This window comes from Periplaneta americana, chromosome 3 (genome assembly GCF_040183065.1).
Source record: "Periplaneta americana isolate PAMFEO1 chromosome 3, P.americana_PAMFEO1_priV1, whole genome shotgun sequence".
Lineage (NCBI taxonomy): Eukaryota > Metazoa > Arthropoda > Insecta > Blattodea > Blattidae > Periplaneta > Periplaneta americana.
Genome location: NC_091119.1, coordinates 165,589,054 through 165,614,285, shown reverse-complemented (window position 1 = coordinate 165,614,285; position 25,232 = coordinate 165,589,054). Strand labels below are relative to the sequence as shown.

The following is a 25,232-nucleotide window of genomic DNA, read 5'->3' as shown; positions in this document are numbered from 1 at the left end:
ATTCAAACATGTGACGAGGTAACCAGAGTTTGAAACCAGGCCCGCTCGTTTCACGGTCATACATGCTAACTGTTACTCTACATCTGTGGACCCAAGACTACTAGGTTTACTTCTATTCCGAAAAAAGTTATACTATTGATTTTGTATCGCCATTAAAAATCCAGTGTTCTCTAATGCAATTATGGTAAGTACTATGTTATTGAGGATGACTAAACTAATAGGAAAGGGATATGTGAAGATACAAGGCGGATTTAATTAGTAGAGTAAATGGATTAGTTGCTACTAACACAAACTAGCAATCCAGGTACTCTACCAATGTAGTCAGCAAGGGATGGTGCCAATACCAGTACTAGTAATCTGGGTAGTGAAGCAGCTAACCTCACCAGCTGGTCTTCCCTCACCACCCAAATTCCCCCTGTCACACCCTCCCGTACACTACGCCAGTATGACCAGCTGATCACCTAAGCTACAGTACGGCTGGCAATTCAACACCAATGTGTTTTGATTGTGTTTTTCGACATTTACAATTACACCATGGCCATGCAAAACCTATGAATGTTTTAGTCGCATCCACAAATGCTTTCCTTGATTGTTATGGACCGTATTTTTTATGAAATAAAACTGGTGATTTCCGTATTAAACCTTCCACTATTTCGGTGGGTATTTCGCGAACTATAGTTTGACAACTTCAAGTGAAACCCCGTAAAACACGCCAACTTCTGGAATCTCTCTCTTTCTTTCTTCTCTCTCCCTCGCTCCTCGTCATTCAGTCACTAATCACCACGTAAATATCTGAGAGGGTGTGTGTGGGCATCGCGACCAATAGAAGAATCACTCCCCAGTATTACCACAATAACGGATTCTTCATTTTTGCCTCGACTGTCGGCTAGGAAGGTTCCATTATGCTAGCATTGCAGGCAGCTAGTCAACCTTTTAATGCCTTTGTTAGCAGGTTTGACAAACTGTGAGCGGACCTGCAAGTACATAGTGCATAGCGCTCTCTTCCTTCCCCCCGTGCTTCTCACTTGCTCCTCTCCAAGACAGCCAGCGCTCACGTAGTAACTCTGTCAGGGTTTCAGTTCGATTTGTCAATCTATAAGTTGTCAGTTGAATGTGTTATTGTTATGTTATCCTTAATATATAGGTGCTGTTACTTTCTTCTTTTGGGTTATACATATCACATTTATCAGCATTTATCCTCTAACTGCCCATTGTGCAACTCAAACCAAGAAATGGATTCGGAACACCTCAAAATCTGTGCTTCAGTGGCTGGTCATGATAATATCTTTTAAAAATATTGGAGTGCAAGATATCAAATGACTTTAATGTCAAATGCCTGGCATTAGAAAACAACAACAACCAAAATATAGATTAAGCATAGTTTCTACATTGTCTAGACGAAAATTTGTGCTACAGTATTTTCATGTACTGAGAAAAAACCCTATCACTGTCCACATTAGATGTAGGAAGAACAGTACTTGCAAATAATTCAGACTATCTTCACTGTGATCCTCTATAGTCCTCTCAAAACCTCTTCACATCAAAATATACTCTCCTGTGTTCCTTTTCGATAGCCATAGAGATAGTAAAAGTCACTATATACTGTATACCAGCACAGTCTATTATATAGTCACGAAGCTTGAGTTTTGAGGGTACCAGGAACAATAGACTGTGCCGGTAGGCCTACTATTTCGCATTGTCTGTGATGAGGCGATAGTAACGATCCTAGTGGTTAGCAACTATCTATGGATGCATATTTCCCACGTATTGAGCTTCGTCACTGTATATACTAGACTGTGATACCAGGCATTCAATAAGTAATGGCAACAATACTCTAAATCAGCGCTCCTGGCGGTGAGCATCGGAATCTTTTAGAACGTAATAGAAGTAAATACCTTACTGTAATAATACCGGACAGCTGTATACTAGCAGCATTGGCGTGAGTGCGAAATATCGCGGACCTGACATCTAGCGGAGCGGGATGGAATTACGTCCGCATATACAAATATTAACATAACGGGATTCTGACTATTGTTTAAAACGTGAGTTACTAATTATATGAAACACTTAAGAAATGTTGATTAATATTTAATGTAAAATTATTATCTTATATCAAAGCTGCATATTATGAGAAATATTGCATACTTCATATTACTTTCCGTAATTAATTGTTACATATTTTTTCTTTGGTTTAGTGAGAAATTCAATTCTGATATTAGGAATGAATTTACACTAATACATTATATACCCATTGCTGACAACTGCAAAGATAAAATTGATAGTAATCTGATGCTTGTAATAATTAGTAAAGGCATGTGGACAACAAAAAAGCTTAATTTGATAAAACTTTAAAATTTCCGATACATTTTAGCTTCTATTTATTTATTAGATGTAGATAAAGAAGCCAATTTGTATTTTTCTATCAACACAAAGACGAAGGAATTACGCCTACTAAAGAATGTTGTTGACTCACGTTTTATGATCCCTCTGAAATCGAAAGTACGATTTGGAGCAATTTGTAATGCTCTAATTTTGCAGCAATTATAAACAGCACATAATATACACCCTGACATTTTAACACAGTAGTAATTAATAAAACAATTAACTAGCCCAGCAGCAATCTACATTGCAGTTGATTACAGCTTATTTCAGGAGTATCACCACACCGGCCGCCTACGTAGCAGCACCAGCGTCATTCGCATGTAAAATTGCTAGCTGTCCGGTATTATTATAGTAAGGTATTTGATAGAAGAGCGATTGTTGCATAAATGTGGAAGTAGCCATATTTTGTGAATACAGGGACTGTTTCTGGTTTTTATTAAGTAATACCGCCCTGAACAAAGATGCTTCATAAAAATACAAGTTGCAAAAGGAAAAAATGCAATCCAGTGCTTTACGGCATTACAAGAAGCTTTTGGGAGAGAACTTCAAGTTCTGCTTCTAGTGTTTTGTAATCTAATCGGTTTTTGTTAAGGTTTTACTGTTGCTTCTATTATTTTGTAATATCTCATTTTAGTCGAGTTTTAATACTGTTCGTGTTATTTTTTATCTAACCAGTTTTTCGTGGAGTTTTAGTGCCGGGCTATTCCATATGAAATCGATCAGTAAAAAACCTCGCATTTTTTATACTCTAATTTTTCCCCATTTATACAAGGTTCTGAAGAGAGTGCATTTGCAAAAATATACTATCGAAAGTCAAACGGGTTTCGTATTATTGAGCGACAAATTTAGCGTATTTTATAAAAACAAGCCTCTTTCAGCGCTCAGAACTCTGAACCATTTACTGCAGAACATTGAACTAGAGCTCATTTTGAAGCTGACATTTGGTAGGTTATGTTAAGAAGTAATCCTTATTTTTATTTTACACAGAGAGACATATAATCTGATTTTACTTACTTTTAGGCTTTTCGCCAATTTGTAAAAATGTAAAAAAATTTTGAGAAAAAAGCTTGCACTATTAAGAGGGTTTCGGCATTGTTTGGTTAGTGGTACGGCAATAAGTTTCGAGGGTATTAAACAGATTATTTTCACACACCTAGACTTGAACGGCGCAGTACCGCACGCATTGGCCGAGAGCTGAAGATAAGCAAGCGTTGGGCGTCATTTTACTCCTGTGTTTATGAAAACCTGTGATAAAGCTAGCACAGCCATGACTGCTAGACGAAACATCACGTGTTTATGTCTCCTGGCCTTGCTTACCTCGGCTAGCTCCCACCTCACAGTCAGCTGGTTAGTTCACGCGCTTACTATTTATTTTCTTTATTATATATTTTCAATACTTTCTTATCAACGTGCCATCTGTAAAAAAATATGTGTTTATTGGTACTTTCAATGCGGAATCTAACTATATATTTTTAAAATATTTTTTCCTTGGCAAAGGCATCTTAATGAGGAAAAATATAAATTTCTCCATTTCCATACATAGTAAGAAAATCTGTTTATATGTCAATATTAACTTTAATTTCTCAGCATCAAAATAAACCATGATTTTGGTCATTGGGTGAAGGGATTTCGGAGCTACAACAGTTTAAAGTTGCAAATTTTATGAAAACATGATAAATTTAAATATTTTTAACTTAAACACTATGAAGTTCTGATGCCTCAAACTTTGCACAAAGCATTGTATCACAGTTCTTTACGTACAAAAAAGTTTCATTGTATTTAGAAATTGTAAGGTCAATTTTCTCTATATTTCGGTCGATTTGAGATGGAATAGCTCTGCCGCTTGTATTGTTTCTGACTTAATTCTTCTATTTTGGATCACGAGCAGTATAGTGTCAATAGTTGTAGGTTTAACAGCTTCATAAATGAGCTGATTTTGAACTCTGTCTATTTCTAAGATATTTTGTTGTCGGATTATGAGGAGGCCCAAGTCGGAGAACGGTTTTCATTGTTATATTGTTCTTTATCATTAATCACTTGACTTTGTGCTGCAGTTTAATAACAAACCCCTCCTTTGATCAATCTCTTTTTTTTTTTTTAACTTGGAAATTACATAACGGCCGACTGCAGTGTAGAGTGAGGTTGTCCGATCCTAGAAGAAGCATGCGGTGCTTAGAAGAACGGTCTTCTGAATTTCAATGAAGACTCCACTGAGAAGAGTCAAGAACTGCAGCTCTTCGCAGTCCTCTATGGATTATTTCCGTTGTAGAGAAGAAAGCTTGTGTGCCATATGAACTTTGTTTTGTATCCGCATTTCCTTTATCTCTGTCGCGTTGCTATTTTTCTTTTCTTGGAGCTCGTGCTCATTATTTTCTGCGTTCTCTCTTCGATAAGAATCTCTGATGCATCGACGGATACAAAGCTGTAGCTCACTACATGATATCCTGAACATTTATTGTCATAAATTTTTAGAATACGTTTTAAGATTTTTGTGGAGGCAAGTTATATCACAAATGCTAGAAGACAAAATTATGGCTCCGAAACATGCAAACTAACATTCTGAGGTTACGCGGGAACCATCGCATGGATTGACATTTTATGAGAGGAAAAGAATACAAGGAAACTAACAGTACACTATCTGCTGTTTGCACGTAACGTGAAATGTGCCTTAACAGACATCCCTAATTAACGGACACTTCGAATCTTCTCAAAAGATTTGCTCATGTTTTTTATAAGAATACTAGCTTAAATTACCCGGCGTTGCCCGGGTTTTAAACTTTTGTCTATTTCTAATTAAACTGTTTGTTAGACTTATCGGAGACCTCGGCAAGGGAACTATATAAAATCAAAAAGAACCATATTTACTTATGTTTTCTCCTCCCTAGTGACGCATATTAAAGAAAGTGCCACTAATATCCAAAGAAACTGACTAATCGAAATAATTCCATCTCACCTATGAATAGACTTTTAACAACATTAAGACCTTATGCTACAGGGATATTTAAGATATTTAACATTGTGATTGATGATAATATTTATCGTACCACGGCATTATGCATTATTAAGCCTTTCTCCCCACAATATATTTAATTTCCTTCAAGGCCAAACTGCAATCTGTAACGGATGTATTCTATCAAATACATGGATTTCGGGTGTTTTTGCAGTAACGGAGACTATACTCATCAGAATTCACTCTCCTGGAAAAGGCAATGTAGAACACTACCACAACAGAAAATCATATTTTTCTATAAACGGCCAAGTCATTAGTGACCATAACTTATTAATAAGAGACGGGTTAACAGTAACAGTAAAATAGGCTCTACATTATTATTGAAATATTATAATATTGTAATATTATCACAAATATTACTATAACTTATAATAATTGCTTAAAATCGATTGGCTATAATAGCAATACGTGGAATAAAAACATTATCGTCTTTCGTTTTTCCAGTTAATATTGCCACTCATATTACGTTTGACACAAATTCTTGTTAGTGCATAATTCTGGTGAGTCAATATTTCGCAATAGTAGGTCTACTATGGCTATTCAATATTAAGTAAATTATGTTTTAGCAATCCTTGTAGTTTGAAAGAATTCTAGAATTCAATTGGATAAAACAGTCTGCTCACTATCTACAAAACTGCATCGAGGAATTCATAATACGGTCCTGGACTGCGTAAAGATACTTATTGCATGAATTATCTAGTTTTAGCCTTCATGATGTGTAACAACAATGTAATTTAATTTCGTGTTAAAATTTCCAAGGCCTCGTGAAAGTCTATGTTGAATACAACAGACAGTAATAAAGAGCAATTGACTGTAGAAGATTCTGCATTTTAATAATATTATACATGAATATTTGATCTATTTATTTTTATTTTTTATATATTTAATTAATTTAACTTCCATTTGCACAATTTTAATGTAGCCTATGTTCTTCTCCTGGTTATGAAGGTTAAATGTGCAAACTTTGGCACATATCGATCAAAGCGTGTAGATTTGTATAGAGAACATACACACCCACATACATACATACATACATACATACATACATACATACATACATACATACATACATACATACATACATACATACATACATACATACATACATACATACATACATACATACATACATACATACATACATACATACATACATACATACATACATACATACATACCCACATTTAATTTCATATATTAAGATAACCTATCAGTAGCGAACATTCCAAATAAGCAACGTGGACATCTAAATAATTTCTACAACTTCATACATAATGGAAAAAATCCGATGGTTGGGGCATAAGACATGGCAACTTTTATATGAGATTGCGGGCGCGGTTCGAAATTTAAAAGATACAAATTAAAGGGCACAATAGTAGGGTAGAGTAAGGATCAAACAAACATTCATAAACGATACATCATACTACTAGTGTTTATTACGGTAGTTTAAATAGCGTTACAGCACACATAACCACCCTAAAAACCCATAGGGTCACATCCATTCGGCATGGCAGTCGACTCACAACTTCATTACGCACAGAGTTGCCAACAGTTGTCACCTCAAAGTCGCCAAATATATGTGAAATGTCGCTAAAAGGCCGCTAAATTGAATTTACAAGTCAGAAAAGTGTATCTACAGAAACGGGTAAGATTGACAATAGCAAAATGTATCGTAACTTTTAGAGAGATAAATCATCCATATCCTCCTCTTCTACTATATCTGCTGACGTGGAAGGCAAACACGTTTGGGACAAAACAAATTCTGTTTGAACAAAGATGTGGAGAGTCTCATATCGTGAACCCATTTTCAAAAGATACAGGATATGATAACATTTTTTTTTATACTCTGTACTTTAAACATTTTATTTCAATATAACAGTTATGAAAGTGGCATGTTGCATCAAAATAAAAGCTGATTTTATAAAATAAATAATAAAATTTTCATTGATTAAAGTTCACGTTAACACTTTGTTTGTTAAAAACATAAAATTACTTAGTCATACGTTAAAAAGTGTTGACAGACGGCCCCGTTTCGACGTGATGTCACGTCTTCCTCAGTGTCTCCTGAACTACTGGTGATCTTGAATTCTGCGATGTGCATTTGTCGATTGTAGGGGTGGGGGTATGTTGCTCTTATGGTGGGGGCTGGTTGTTTGTGTGTTATGACGTATCATGACGTCGAATAATGTGTGGGTATCGAACTGTAATTGTGTGTTAAGTATATGTTGTGGATATTTTATTGTATGTTTATATATTTCGTATTGTTCTAAGATGTTTAACTGTGAACTTTTTGGTGTGATGTGTAAAATTTCCATATCTGTTTTTATATTATTGTAGTCATGATTATTGTTGATAATGTGGTCTGCATAAGTTGATGTGGTGTAGGGTTTGGCTATAGCTTTAATATGTTCATTATATCTTGTGTGAAAGGATCTTCCTGTCTGTCCTATGTAAAAATGTGGGCAACTATTGCATTTTAGTTTGTAAACTCCAGTTGAATTATATTTATTTGGATGTTTAATGTGATTATTTAGATATTTCTGTGTTGTGTTATTTGTCTTGTAGCCTATGCTATCTTGTATTTTAGTTTTCTGAATGAAGTTGCAGTTTTGTGACTATTGGTATTGTGATATGTTAATGTTATGTATTTATTCTCACGTGGTGTTTGTGTTGGTTTGTTCTGTTTTTGTTTTGCCTTTTTTATTAGTGTGTCTATTATGTTAGGGTTATATTCATTGTCTTGTGCTATATATTTTATTGTGTTTAATTCTTCAGTGTAGTTGTCATTGTTCATTGGTATATTAATTAATCTGTGTGTCATTGTACGGAAAGCTGCATGTTTATGTTGTATGGGATGATTTGATGAATTGTGTATGTGTATTGTGGTTGTAGTGGGCTTCCTGTATATTTTGAATTCGTGTCATTTTTTTTTTTTGGTTATGGTGATGTCTAAGAAGTTTATAGGTTGGTTATGTTCTGTTTCTATTGTATACTTTAATTTGGGATGTATTTTGTTGAGTTGAGTTTTATTTTTATAAACTCTAGAATTTATAGCATTTTTTAAAGTGTTCTCATATTCGGCATTTTTACTATAATAAGTAATCGATTTTTGTATATCGATTATGTGTGTATGTATCTTATTATTCTAATCTAATATCGATAACTTGCATTAGGTTGGCACGTCAATGAAATAATCGTTATTCCTAGCATGTAACTTCGTGTTCATCTTAAGACACAAATGTATCCCCTTTAAGTCAAGCTAAGCACGAACATAAAAGTGTACACTAATGCGCTATGTCTAATCGCAAATGGAAATAATTATCAGGCACATTACGACACTTTTAGTAACCATTTCGCTTGTACGAGTGGCTCATAAAGTTAAAGGTGGGAGGGCAGCGCAAATATAACCGAAGCCAGCCTGCATTAGTGATCGTTAAGTCAGAACAAGGCGAAATGTCAGCTAGACTACTCAACTCTGAAGATAGGCCTACCTCTAGCACAAGTAACATTCATAAATTTGCAGTAAATCAATATCCATCTCCTTTCCATAACCAACAATGACTTATTTCCAAGAACTGGAGCCGGTTCTGTCATTTATCGTATTTATTATTCCCGTATGATTGATATCTCCCACACTGCACCACTGCTAGCGTCTATGACCGCAAACAGATCCCAAATTTCATCGCTCTTATCGTAGAGGAGAAACGCAGAAATCATGTTGAATATTTAAGTACAAGTCGTTAATAAAGATTAAATGCTTACTAAAAAGTGAAACTTATTGAGCTCATATCTAAAGCTCTCTCCAAAATATACGCATAGTAAGATATCCACATTACAGAATACAAATATAAAATAGTACATTATGCAACGAGCCTATAATGATAGTAATTAAGAATCGAGTATGGATATTTATGAAACGAACGCAAGCGAGTTTTATAATTTTCATACGAGCTTCTTAATTACCATTATAGGCGAGTTTCATACGACTTTTTATGCTCGACCATATTTCTAACTTGAAATTACCAGTATTAGATGTATACATTTTATTTGTAACTGACAAGATCGGAAGTGACCTTGTTCTAGGTCGTGAATTGTGAGATGTGCGCAGACGCGAAAGTATTGATTTTTTCCGAGGAACAATAATGTCATTGACCTTGACGTAGTCCCGTTAAACTTGATAATATTATAATATTATAACCTTGATTATTGAATTCGACATTGCAAAACGAGATGACAAATTGAATTTATTTGAATATTATTTACAATTAACGCTAATTATTATAGTAACAGAACATAACCTTCTGCGACAGTATTGGATTTCCAGCCTCCGTGACTTTTCGCTAATTCTCTTTCGATTGCATATCCGAGAATAATCGATACTTGCGGTTTTATAACGGTAGAAAGCTGACCTGTCATTGGCTGAACAGTTGTAACCTGAGTCGTCATTGGCTGAAAGACCTGACCTTTAATGAGTAGGTGTACTTTAATGACATGCATTAAAGGTCTGCTACCAGGTGTATAATTACTACATTTCGGAATGGTCGAGCATAAAGAAATGTAGTGCATAGCTTTACTAGGTATATATGTGTGCGAAAAATTAAACGGAAAGAATACAAGGAATATAAGTGCAATACAAGGATAACGAGATGACAAGGAGAAAAAATAAAAGGCAGAGAACAAGGGAAAGGCAAGGAGAACAAGAGTAAAACAAGAAGAACAAGGGAAAGGCAAGGGGAACAAGGGAAAGTCAAGCAGAACAAAGCAAAGACAAAGAGAACAAGGGTAATACAAGGAGAATAAGGCGAAAGAGGATTGCATTTTGTATGATGGTCACTTCTCAAGTTACCTCCTCCACACCTAGTGAGAAGAAAGACATATTTGAAGGGTTCAGAACCATAGTGGGCCAAGCGCCATTTACTAAAACCGTAGAAAACAAGGATTAAAATTAAGGTATCTCCATAATTCAATGGAAACATATTATAGCAAGTAATATAAAGTATACATATTCGAACTAAATGATATGTCAATCTTCATTAAACTATGGTATTCACTTAATTTTAACCCTTGCTTTCTCCATTTTTAATAAATGGCGCTTGGCCCACTATGTCTCTGAACCCTGTATTTATACGTCAAAATTTTCAGATATAGGTACAATCGCTAGCGTGATAATTTGTTAAGGGAAAACTATGGCGAAATAATGGTGAAAAATTAAGAAAATCCACTTTTTTTGTTTTTATGTTCATAATTATATTTGACTTTCTACTTTCATATTACGATTTTATTTCCTATTTGAGAGCCCTTCAAACTGTGTCACGTGACGTTTAGAATCCTATATTGTAACAGAGAAAATATACTTACTTACTTACTACTTACTTACTTACAAATGGCTTTCAGAAAACCCACACGTTCATTGCCGCCCTCATATAAGACCGCCATCATCGATCCCTATCCTGAGCAAGATTAATCCAGTCCCTACCATCATATCCCACCTCCTCTCAAATCCATTTTAATATTATCCTTCCATCTACGTCTCGGTCTCTCCAAAGGTCTTTTTCCTTCAGGTCTCCCAACTAACACTCTATATGCATTTCTAGATTCGCCCATACGTGCTACATGCCCTGCCTATCTCAAACGTCTGGATTTAATGTTCCTAATTATGTCAGGTGAAGAATACAATGCGTGCAGTTCTGTGTTGTGTAACTTTCTCCATTCTCCTCTAACTTCATCCCTCTTAGCCCCAAATATTTTCCTAAGCACCATATTCTCAAACACCCTTAGCCTCTGTTCCTCTCTCAAAGTGAGAGTCCAAGTTTCACAACCATACAGAACAACCGGTAATGTAACTGTTTTATACATTCTAACCTTCAGGTTTTTTAAGCAGACTAGATGGCAAAAGCTTTTCAGTCGAATAATAGCAGACATTTTTCAGATTTATTCTGCTTTTTATTTCTCCTTGAGTGTCATTTATATTTGAAGAGTCCACTGCAAGAATGATGGATGTCACTTTCTTGTCGAAAATGAACCAAGACTGTCAATGCATAGCTTAAGAAATATAGAATGTACATAGAGAGTTATATGGCATTAACATTAATAGTCATTGTCCAGTAATGATCGGAATATGACAGTTAAGCTTTGAGCGCTAAGCATTTCAAACTTTCAATTGCCTCTCCTGCAAAATGTATTCCAAATGACATCCATCATTCTTGCAGTGGACTCTTCATTTGTTAATGTTGCCCCAAGATATCTGAATTTTTCCACCTCTTCAAAGAATAAATTTACAATTTTTTATTTCCATTTCGTACTATGTTCTGGTCACGTTATTTCCAAAGCTATTTACTTGCTTCAAGTAAAAGTCCCGTGTCTTCCCTAATTGTTTGTGGATTTTTTTCCTAGCATATTCACGTCATACGCATAAACGAGGAGCTGATGAAACCCGTCCAGAGAAAAATAAATTACAAAATATGCTACCTGTGGCTAAACAGATGAACCCTGTTCTAATACGAAAGCTTCACCGTTTTAAGGTACCATCTCCTATAATTAAAGATTGCCAAATATAACTTAAGTCGTATGAGTGAGTTAAGAGAAATGTGTTTTTTTAATGCTGCATTCTCAACTTTAAAATTGTAAGCAGTTCCTTGAATAAAAGAAAGTTCTTAGCACAACAGTTATTGTCAGACTGATCTGAAACTTCTCACAGAGGTCAATTAAATGTTGATAAAAAATTTAATTAACATTTGTATGAAATATTAAGTTCCTTCGGGACATATTCAAATTGCACTTAGATTAAAATATGTTTTAGTGGTAAATTAACGAAATTTAAAATTGTGTTTTGACTCTCTATTTAGACAGCTCTAAAAGTTAATTAATTTTTATTCCCATGAATATTTTCAAGCTTTTGAGAAAATATTAATAAAAAAATTTTTGAAACTTTGTCGCAAGGAGCCTTTTTAGTGACGTCAAAATAAAATATATTTAACAGATATAATTTCAAAAGTATTAGCTCCAATGGCACCAAATTGTTCATAGATAATATACAATGAAACCTCTCATTTACGGATATCGAAGGGACGTAACAATCTGTCCGCATCTGGGAAGTGTACTTTATTGGGAGGGAGGCTCCCCAATCTAAGAGTAAATTTATAATATGCATTATGTATCCCTTCACCCTTTAAATTAAATGTATTACTGTACTTTAATTCTAAATACAGTCTACTGTACTACAGTAAATTCTTTGCAACTTTGAACTACAGTAGATAAGATCGAAAAAAGAAAAATACAGTACTGTGCCATGCAATTTTATTCTAGGTCTACAGTTATGCAGTACTGTAATTTACAGTTTTCTACTTAACCTTCACGTTCAGGGGCCATGTCTCTCGAAACAGAACAACTGATTGAAGTGAAGAGAATAATCCTACTAACCCTATCGAATACAATTTCACTACTGCAGAAACCTTGGACCCATCAGACAGGTTAAATTTTATGATTTTGGTTATCCACTCGCTTCCAGCTAACAAGGGGTAGCTGGCTGAGCTATTGGTAGCCTACGAGACTCTTATTGTCTTCTTTCGTGTTAAGGAAAAAGTTCTAAAAATTAAATTTTCCATTTTTATAACTCATTAGGTCTTAAAATCAAAGTTCTGTCCGCAGTCAGGAGGTAAAGCAAGCTTTAAGACTGAAACAACTGTCCATGTCCGTGTCTGAGAGAGTCCGTAAACGAGAGTTAACTTTATCATTATTTCTATATTATTTCAGTTGGGACATAAAAATCTGTCCGTATATGAGGAGTGTCGTATCTTGAGGGTGTCCGTAAGGAGAGGTTTCACTGTAGTAATGTAGTTAAGTTTATTTAGTTTAAAATTCATAAATTTTAGATGAAAATTGAGTACATTTTAAAAATCACATAAGCGTCAACTTAACCGACCAATGAGGACGACACTTGATTGGGTAAAAATGAAAGTTAACGTGGTTGTAAAAAATTAAATACGATGTTTAATATGGAACACCATGCCGTTATTTTTATAAAAGGGAATTAAGTTATACAGCTGCTATGTTAATTATTGTTACAAAATGAAACCCTGACATTACGTGCACTGTTTTTATCTTTCTCACGGAGCAGAGAAGCCGTACTATCTAAGCGTTTCATCTACTCTAAATATTATTTCCTTCAGAAGCAGAACTTGCAGGGCTTCACACTTATAGAACACGAAGACGTATAATTTAAATTGAGGATATCACAGAAGCCAAGGAGATTATTCATCCAACAGACTTCGTAGCAGGTTATGCAGAAAGAGCTCGGCCATGGTTCAGTTAGACCAACCAGAAAAGCCTGTACCTCTCACATGATGACGTAAGGAAGGCAATAAAACGTATTTCGACCAAAGCTGGAGGAGTAGATCGGATTGGATTGAAACTGCTCCACAAAATTATCGACGTAATACTACCACAGTCTACTATATACAGTCACGAAGCTTGGGATGATTTTTTGCCAATGAGTTGAATTTCTCGCGATAGTTGCTAGCCGCTTGGAGCGCGGTGAGCACTAGGAACAATTGACTGTGTCACTGCCATCATCGTGATCTAATACAGGCCGTAAGGCAGACCATGTGACTCGCTTAACCCGATGACGAAGGGAGGCGTTTCAACCATATAAATTAATTGGAATGCATAAAGAGTAACATATATTTCTCTAAAATGTAGTATAATTGCATTAATAAAATTTAAAATAATGATTAGGGACACTTGAGACATAATTCCTTGCGAGTTAAGGTATAATATTATTTTTGGTGTGAAAATTACGTTGTTCGTATGTATAATACCTGCCTTAATTTCGATTAAATATTGCGAAATTCTTGTACATTCATTTATGCACGATTCAATAATTTTCAGTTGCACCGCACGGATATTTAGATATGTTGAAATTATAGGTTACATTTACTGCACCAGTTGCCCATTTCTGTCTAAATTTAGTGATCTCCAATGCCTTGCCATTCATATGAAAATTATAGGATATGTTTACTATATTTAACTTATATTCCTAAATTCGCAATCATACATTATAATTAATTTGTCCGTATTTTAATACCTACTACAATTAAGTGCCGAATTATTGTATTTATCTACCACTTACGAGACGAAGTAACACAATTATAAGTACATTAATTTCATAGGAGTGGTATGGTAAATGTTTTGTCTAAAATTAAGGAAGGTAGATGTGCTAAATTGAAATCACAATATCAATTCTTTTTTATTAAACCTCAAAATAGCTTCCATTCTAAACTTGAAATGTTGACGCGAACAGATTATGTTAACATGTAAAATTCTCTTCACATTAAAATAACACAGTTTTGTAATTATTTCTGCAACATATTATGCAACAAGTAGTAAATGGAACTTATGGACACATTACACTAAATAAAGCTTAGCAATGATAAGCAATAAAGTTATAATATAATATTTCACTGAGCTCCATACACTGAAATAGAAACCCCGAACGTACATTACTGCCTGGTCTAGATCGAAAAAGCATTGATTGTGCCGTATTTCGCATTTTTGTGAAAAGCTATGTAAACTGTGAAATGTTAGTTATCGGTTGTAATAACTGTAAGTGGCCAAAATACAGTAATTTGAATAATAATATGGGCCAAGGAGACGTTTGTAGTACTATAAATTGTAAGAAAAATAAGTTAGAGTTATCCTTCTTTCGAAAGATCCAGGAAGGTGAGTTTATAGAACATAATATATATTTTATGAAAATAATATATAAGCCTTATGCATTTCATATTTCAATAGTGGAAGGAAGGTGTTAATTTTTTCAAAAGAACACGATATCGAAAGTACAATAAATTTTATCGTCTGCTAGGGAAAGTGTCTGTGATGAGGTGATAGTAGCGATCCTGGTAGTGAGCAACTATCTATGATTGCATATGTCAACTGTCTATGTTTGCATATTTAGTAAGTATTAAGCTTCGTGACTGTATATACTAGACTGTGCTACTACTAACCTTGACCCACATTTTTAACGCCTCACTCATAACCTCTAAGTACCTTAGACTTTGGAAACAAGCCCTCATTATAACTATTCCGGAAAATAAAATTCCTGAATCCCCAAACGACTATAGATCAATCAGTATCCTCCCAGCTCTGTCAAAAGCACTGGAGCTACTGACTACCTCAATGAGCATCGCTTACCAGTCTGGTTTCCGATCAGGACATAATACTATTACTGTCCTTTTAAAAATGATTGAAGACACTCGAGAAGCCAGTGACAGAGGAAAAGTAGCGCTACTGACATTACTAGATATTAGCAAAGCTTATGACACAGTTGACACGGATCTCCTTTTATGTAAATTTAAAAACTACAACCTTTCTAGTAGTGCAGTTCGATTCCTACCTTCCTGAAAGCGACAATGTGTATCAGCGGTGGTCATTCTTCCAATTGGCGTATCGTAAAGGCCGGAATCCCTCAAGGCTCAGTTCCTCAGTCGTCGTGTTGCACACGTTCCCAGATGTTCCTGAACTATTTCTTAGGCCCAGCATTCCGTCCTGGAAGGAGGTCAGGATAATCTGGGTTGCAAGACAAGGAAAATACGTATGCAACACGACGATGGGCAGGAGAGAGCGTCATATAATACCAGTAATAAAGAGAGCAAGTGAGGACACATGCAAGATGCGATACCGGCCGAAGAGAGGATTCATGATCATGACATTTATTGTTCAATTACACAACACAGTAGTTTCACTGTAATTAATTCTAAAAATGAATCCTAATGATGTAGTTTAGAAAAATCCCTCTGAAACTTATCTTTCTCCTGAAAATCCCCCTAACATTTTTATCTTCTCCCCCCAAACCTCCCCCTGTAAAATGGTTTTCCCCCAAATTTGGGGGGGAAACCCCAAGTTGGCAACACTGAATGCTGCTCTGGTGCGCGCCAAGCCGCAGATATGCCAACCTATTAAGTTTTGGCGGCAACTCAAACTCAGGGACAGAACTTACGGCAAGACTAGGTACATAACTACATGATAAAGCCGATGAGAGAAAAAGAACAGCTTTGTTACTGTGTCAGAGATATGAATTCAGTTTTAAATTTTGAGTAAAACTTCAAGTCTTGATTACTTACTTTTTACTTTTGAGGGCCTCTCCACTTTTCAGTGGTTACCCTTTATTCCAATTTTCCATCTGCGTCTGTCATTCCAATCCTGCTCATTTAGTCCCTTATCATTCATCATTCTCAATATTCCAGCCCTCCATGAATTTCTAGGCCTTCCTCGTTTCTTTCTACCAACTGGAGACCACTGAAGTAGCACGTTTGGCCATCTCCCCTCATCCATCCTCCTTACATGACCATACCACTGAAGTTGTCTACTCTCAATTCTTGCAATCACCGATTCTTCCATGTTCATTATCCTTCTAACATCCTCGTTTCTTCTCTTTTCCAGCCTGAATATTCTAGCACCTCTCCTTATGCCGTCCATTTCAACTGCCTGTATCTTACTTTTTTGGCCTTCCGATAGACTCCAACCTCCAGCCCCATATGTCAATATACTTTCCACTATAACCTCAAGAATTCTCTTTTTTGTTTGCATTGATTACAAGGTCTAAAAAAGAGTCCCTCTTAACCAGTGGTATATTTCTCGCAAAAATCCTCACGAAACGCAACCAGTGAGACCGACACATTCTGTCCTGAACTTGATCTCACGTCAACCTTCACTTCGCTGGCGGCAAATCTGCCTCAGTTATGGCAAGTAATATATCCTGGCAGTTTGAGTGCCGGCTCATTGTTAAAATGATGAAGTTTTAAAGGCCTCATTATCCTCAATTAACGCCAGGCGCCTCTCGCAGCTTCAACGTATAAATATCCTTGTCTGAAGACATCGTAACACCTGGGTCTAGAAAGGATAAAGAAGTGGCTTTACTTTTATGACTTCCTTGCCCATTAATGCATCCATTCCGAGGCGCACTTGGAGAAATGATATATCTTGGCATCTTCAGGAGAAGTTGTTAAGCAAAGCTACCAATAGGGATAACCTGATTCTAGCGTATGTGTGTCATTTGTCAGGATTTATTTTGAAATTTCGAGCTTCTGAATATTTTATTATGCATTTACTGCGTCTTCAATACATCCGCAGCCGTTTAGCCGTTTTTCTATAAAAATGTTGTACCCATTTGTAAAACAATTCTTTTACTAGATTTATGTAATTATGGGTCGCGGTTATAGGCTTTAAAATTCAATTAAAAATTATGAATTTATTAAAAAGTAAAATTTCTATGTAGTTAAAATGTATGTTCTTGCAGAATACATCAAATTTATATCAGTGCATTATTAAAGTTTATATATAAAAATCACACATATTTTCGATCAATATACTCACAAACACAAAACCAAAAACATGGATACAATACATTTGTTTGAACCTAAGTGTTTAACGATCACTGTACTAATATCGGCCATACAATTTATAACAAATTGATAAAGAAATAGTACCCACATCTATTTTACTCTAACAGTTTGAAATTTAATAATGTATGTAAGCAATTTGTTATAAGTAATTATTAATTTTTAGGTGTTATGTTATTGTAATTTATGCATGTAAATTTACAATCCGTCTCTGATCACGATAATACTGTTTTTCACGGGACTGCTAAAATTTTGTTCATTTACAGTTTCTTTGCATTGTATATTTCTGGCAACAAACAATATTAAATTATCATTCTGTTTCTCGGGTTATCGCTGTGCCTCCGCAAGACATCTGCTTGGCAGCGGTACATCAAGCAAATAATCGGTCTCTAACTCAAATCAAAACCTCCCATTTTAATTTTCTAATTGAATAAAGTGTTTCACAATCTGACCTAGACTATTGGAATGGAAACCTCACGTAACAATTTTGCTCCTTCTCGTTGAAATTCCCTCGCTGAGCGACTCGACCTTGTCTGGTAGCTTTTGCCTGCGTGACACTTTATATGATTGCGTGGGGATGTTAATCATTACGAATGGCGTTGTAACGCCACGATCTCGGCCCTTAAGGGATGTTAAAGTTCAGAAGGACACCCCCCAGTAGTATCCCTTTTTAATATTTTAGCGTAGTTTCCCAGATTTGTTCATGATACTGTAGAGCTAGCAACATCATATATTCCGTGTGAGAAATAGACCTCAAGCTATGGACATTCTGTGTCGAATAGGTTGAAACGGTGGATGAATTGCTTATTTACTGACAAAGAGGAGTGATTTTCAATTTCATAATGTAATTAATAGTACTTCAAGCATATTTTGAGCGCGTATGTATTCATGTACCAAAATTACTGAAGGAAACATAATTTTCAGGAGAAACTGTACATACTGGGTGTTCAGTTCAAAATGTGTCTTGGCTCGCTGTATGCCTTCATGTGGCTAGCTGATGAGCCTAGAGAATTCAATCTTCCTACACTTCCGCAGCTCAGGTGTATAATCTAAGAGGCAGAGAAGTTGGCTAGCAAGTACGGCGTTCATTCTGAAGAGTACGTGCCGATACGTACGGTAACGCCAGTAGTGGCAGGAATGTGAACTGTTTGGAAATACGTACTGTCGGGATATGGGGAGAGGGTTAAGACGATTACTTACGTATTTGTTTACATTAACTTCGACGGTCAACATGGACACGGAGCATTTGATTTGTGTTGTGGAATGTTGCCGTACGCAACCGATGATAACAAATACCCTGCGTACGACTTGCCGGCGCAAAACACAGTTCGAAAGAGGTTATGGTAGCACACAGACCGTACAGACCGCCATCTGTTGCTACGACGTTCAAGTTATACCGTACACGTTCTCAAGTTCAGATTGAAGAACGCCTTAAATAATAGGCAACTTCTCTAACATTTAAGCTGAAACTCGCTTCAAATCGGTGACCCAACAACAGTGACGTCATGACACACTTTGAAATGAACACCCAGTATGTACTGTATTTGCTATTCTTTAGCAGAATTAATGTATTCTGTTATCAAGTGGCCAAGAAAATTCGTTCCGTTCTTTATCGTTAAATAACGTATATTTGCGAGCCTACGAATGGATATGATGAAATGTTAGGTGGGTAAAGCAAAAGCGAGTTTCAAGACGCGATAACTTAGTAACTATGAAAGATAGGAGAATAAAAATATATATAGGCTAAATGAAAGGAAATAAATGGTTATAAGGGGACTTGGCCCTGAAATATGATAAAAATTTGATGAAAAATATATTTTTAAATCTTTGAACTTCATTTTACCAGAAAAATATAACTTTTTGCATTGTCGCTCTGTTTCAACCCCTCAGCTTCCTCTTTCCAATTGCAGAACGCTGATATTTAAATATTGACATAGTGTTGGCATCCCTCAGCTGGCAATCTTTTTTTTTTTTTAACATTTTACAAAATAAAAATGCACCACTATTCATAAGTATTTTTTATTAATATATACAACATTTTTACTGTCTTAGGAATGAACCATTAATAAAAACTCACTATGTTTTTAATTTAAGATTTATATATTTTTAAATATTAAAATACGGAAAAGTAAAAAAATAATGAAGACATGAAACTAATAACCTTTTTCTTTCGTCTGCGCTATTCTTCACAAAACGAAAACAAACAGTACGTTTTACAGGCCTACAGATATTAATAAGGTAACTTTTGTTATAATTTGAATATTCAGAACAAAAAAAATGAATAATAATTATGGTAGGAAGCTGAAATTTGGTAATTAATATAATAATGTCATTACTAATATCTGGTAAAATTTTCAGAAAGAAAAGTTAAAATTTGTAGCATTTCCATATTCAGGACCGAGTCCACTTAATTAGGCCTACATGTAATCTTTCGATTTCTGGTTAAATTTGTTATATAAACAACTTATTTAACTTTCATTTGTTAATTGAGACTTCGCAGTATCTATCTATCTATCTATCTATCTATCTATCTATCTATCTATCTATCTATCTATCTATCTATCTATCTATCTATCTATCTATCTATCTATCTATCTATCTATCTATCTATCTATCTATCTATCTATCTATCTATCTATCTACCTATCTATCTATCTATCTATCTATCTATCTATCTATCTATCTATCTATCTATCTATCTATCTATCTATCTATCTATCTATCTATCTATCTATCTATCTATCTATCTATCTATCTATCTATCTATCTATCTACCAACCTATCTATCTATCTATCTATCTGTCTGTCTGTCTGTCTATCTATCTATCTATCTATCTATCTATCTATCTATCTATCTATCTATCTATCTATCTACGTACCTACCTATCTACCTATCTACCTATCTACCTATCTATCTATCTACCTATCTACCTATCTATCTATCTATCTATCTATCTATCTATCTATCTATCTATCTATCTATCTATCTATCTATCTATCTCATTCAGACTCTAGATAAGCATAGCACTTAATAAAGCGTCGTAAAATAACCAATAAAAAAGATGGGACATCGCCACACTTTCATAATGATGGAGTCTCAATGAGGTACTTCCACATCGAAAGATGGAAGCGTTGGAGCAAATGACCTTGATACACAGGCTATCCCTGGACCCTCGTTGTGATTTATTTTTATGGGGCTATATAAAAGACATTATCTATGTGCCACCTTTACCTCGAGATCTCCGAAATGTGAACAATCGAAAGTAGTCTCCTGTGAAAAAATAACCATGGATTTGTTGGAGTGAGTGTGGAGAGAATTAAACTAACTTTTAGATGTGTGTCGTATTTAGCAATTGTGAGGTAAGAGACATTTAGGAATTGTGAGATAGGAGATCAAGACTTGAAGATTTCTACATTCTTTTGGTTTAAATTGTACATTTTTAAGCATTTAGTAACCAAAGTTACAGATCTATCAAATACCGATATTCGTTTTGAATTGCCCTGTACATACAGAATTGTTGAACGAAAACAAATGACAACTACTGTAAGAACTGTCTGCATCGATACGGTAACCACGCATTGAGATAGAGTCAGCTTGGCAGAGAAAAACATTGTGGAAAGTACGTGCTTCTGGCTGTAACGTGACTGGATTGCGGTCGATCCATAAAGCAAACCGTTTCACCCTGTTGTGTCGAACATTTGACACTGGTTCTCAAGATATATGAAACGTGTCTACTGCTACAGCTGGAATTTAGTAAACAGGATCCGGAAGTCGGTGAGTTCTTTTTTCTGGCAATACATTTTTCAAGTTACACTGTGAGTTAAGCACGACATTCTCGCCTATAGATCCGACGAGTTCGATTTCCGAAGAATAATAGAGATTTATTTTCTTTTCATAGGGATTGATGGTGTATTCATGGTGTGCCTTATCCCGTTATAAAAGTCTCGCTGATTATACTTTATTGTGCCTTTAGAATACTGAGAATATTTTCCTTTTATTTATTTTTTTTGGAGGTAGATTAATTCCTACACTACTTTTGATTTGTTATTGGTAATAATAATACAATTTCTACGTCGAAGGTTAAAAAGATTACTGCAATTAGGAAAAATCTATGTGGTCTCGACTTCAGCCTATTGCGCGTTCGGCCAAGTTCGGGTCCCGGTCAGACATTTAATTTTTATTGAAGACTTCATAGTCTCACTTGTGGCCTCGCCTGCATCCTTCACAATATACGAACTAGACCGCAGTTGTGATTTTATTTGGGGTTCTTCCGTTTTTCCACGTTAGGCGTCAATATCACTGCGTCCGACATTCATTCCATTGTCTTGTCAAGGCATTCCCCGATCGATGTCTACCTACCTATATATCTATCTGTCTACCTAGGTATCTATCTCTCTACCAATGTAGGCCCTATCTATCTGTCTATCTGCCTATCTCACTATCTATCTATCTGCCTATCTCACTTTCTATTTATCTATCTATCTATCTATCTATCTATCTATCTATCTATCTATCTATCTATCTATCTATCTATCTATCTATCTATCTATCTATCTATCTATCTATCTATCTATCTATCTATCTGCCTATCTCACTTTCTATCTATCTGTCTATCTATCTAGCTATCTATCTATCTATCTATCTATCTATCTATCTATCTATCTATCTATCTATCTATCTATCTATCTATCTAGCTCTGTCTCTGACTATCTATCTGCCTACCTATCTATCTATTTGTCTGTCTGTCTATTTGCCTACCTATGTACCTACCTATATATCTATTTCTGTCTGTCTTTCTGTCTATCTTCGTACCTATCTACCTACCTATCTGTCTATCTCTGTCTCTGTCCATCTACCTGCCTACCTACATATCTATCTATCTCTATCTGTCTGTCTATCTGCCTACCTATCTCTCTCTGTCTATCTATCTGCCTACGTACCAATCTATCTCTGTCTTTATCTATCTAGCTATCTATCTATCTATCTATCTATCTATCTATCTATCTATCTATCTATCTATCTATCTATCTATCTATCTATCTATCTATCTATCTATCTATCTATCTATCTATCTATCTATCTATCTACCTATCTATCTATCTATCTATCTATCTATCTATCTATCTATCTATCTATCTATCTATCTATCTATCTATCTATCTATCTATCTATCTATCTATCTCTCTATCTACCTCTCTATCTACCTATCTATCTATCTATCTATCTATCTATATATCTATCTAGCTCTGTCTCTGACTATCTATCTACCTATCTATCTATTTCTGTCTGTCTGTCTATTCGCCTACCTATGTACCTACCTATCCATCAATTTCTGTCTGTCATTCTGTCTATCTGCCTACCTATCTACCTACCTGTCTATCTATCTCTGTCTCTGTCCATCTACCTGCCTACCTACATACCTATCTATCTCTATCTGCCTACATATCTATCTCTGTCTCTGTCTATCTTCCTACCTACCTACCTACCTACCTACCTACCTCTCTCTGTCTGTCTATCTATCTGCCTACGTACCAATCTATCTCTGTCTTTATCTATCTATCTATCTATCTATCTATCTATCTATCTATCTATCTATCTATCTATCTATCTATCTATCTATCTATCTATCTATCTATCTATCTATCTATCTATCTGCCCAGCTTTTATTTAATCTAATTATCTTCCACTATTTCTCCTTGTCTTCTCACTTTTTCTTTATCTCGTCCCTATTATCCGTGTCTTCTCCTTGTTCTCCGTGTATTCCCCTTGTTCTTCTTATATTCCACTCTTAGCGACGAGAGGATGTAGCATTTTTATGTGATGGTAAATTTCAATGTCCGCCCCCCCCTCCATATTTAGTGAGAACAAAGACGTCGTTTTAAGATGAAGCCCAACCAGGTAATCAACCCAAGTGGGGACCCAACCACAGCTCCGTATCAGCAGGCAAACTTGACTAACGCCTGAGTTACACAGGTTGCTTTTTCTTTATATTTAATATAGCTAGAGAGAATATATTTTACTGCAGTCTTAAAATTAACATTATTTTCGGTAAAATGTTAACAGTATAATATAGCTCATGCAGTAAAATTGTACGCGAAATTTAATCCTGCTGTAAGGTGAACGCACTCCGCAGCTAGAACTGCAGATCCGGGGCAAGATTCTTCCACTCCGTGAGTTGGGCCTCACCATTCGAAGCGCGTATAATCGCATAATATACGGCAGCGACGGACGGTTGGGTTTCCGCGAGAGCAAGGACACCGATATATAAAAGAAAGCGTTTCCCTGGGAGCGGAGGAAATGCGCTCTGCATTTTATTACCCCCCCCCCTCCTCCAACTCTGAAGGAAGGATAACGCCTGTGTGCGACCCCTAATAACGTGCAACATTCGCTGATCCCACGTACATGAAGGTCTTGTCATTCCCCTCTTTGTGCTTTTTAGTTCCAAGCCATCTAACTGACTCTGCGGTATAAGAATCAAAGAATCCGGCACAAGAACACTAAAACCCTGTCTTTGGATCCCATCCAGAGCTAGCACGATCACAAAGAAGAAGAAAATAATCTCTCCGTAATGTAACTCAGTTTTATCCTTCCTCCAGTGTGTAGGTCTTCTTGCCTTTACCTTAATAAAACCTGAACTGTATAGGCCTACACTTCACTATTCTCTCTGTGGACAAACCATCAGTCGTGATTTATTATACCGGGTGTACATAAATGAATGTTGGAGTTTTAAGGTTGTATAATTCATTCCACGTGCGGTGTAAAATTAGATTTACTTTGGTTAATTAGGTTATTTTAAATTATGCCTCCTTCAATGTAAACTCCCTGCACTTAGGACGCTTTTCTATTTAGTTTCCCATATCCGATTTATTATTATTATTGTTATTATTGTTATTGTTATTATTATTATTATTAATTTTATTTATATAGAGATTTCTAATGTTTACACATCTTTCTGTGCCTAAAGTCTTAAAGTCTTTCTTTTTTAATTATTATTAACTGCATGCCCCGTTACTTAGTAATACTACATGCTTTGTAATTGTAATACATCAGTTTACAACACCTGACATATTTACAAAATACTAGAACTTTCAAGAATATGAATTTCTGAATATTCTACTGAATATGCAAACTTTTTTCTGATATTTTGACAATTTTAAAATTTGTCGTTACATACAAGGTGAACCGCAAGCAGTGTCATTAATTTTAGGGAGTTATTCTTCGAGATATTTAAAAAAAAAGTTCAATAAAAGTTTGCTCGTTTTTGCTTCCTTCTCGAGATAAAAATTGTTTTATATTATACATTTCATAACGTGTTTTGGGAAAGCCATTGCTTAAATTCCCAATATTCTCAGTCAATTTAAGAGAGCAGTGTATTATGATAATAAATGATTGAAAGAAATTTAGTTTTGTCCTTCATATGTTCAGAAATTTGATCCGAACAAAT

The 25,232-nt window shown here is 35.4% G+C and overlaps 1 protein-coding gene across 4 annotated transcripts in view; it reads left to right on the top strand.

The window, feature by feature from the left end:
• Nckx30C (solute carrier family 24 member Nckx30C) overlaps positions 1–25,232 on the top strand; it is a 1,001,248-nt gene that overhangs the window by 854,858 nt on the left and 121,158 nt on the right. The gene's annotated exons all lie outside the window — the stretch shown is intronic.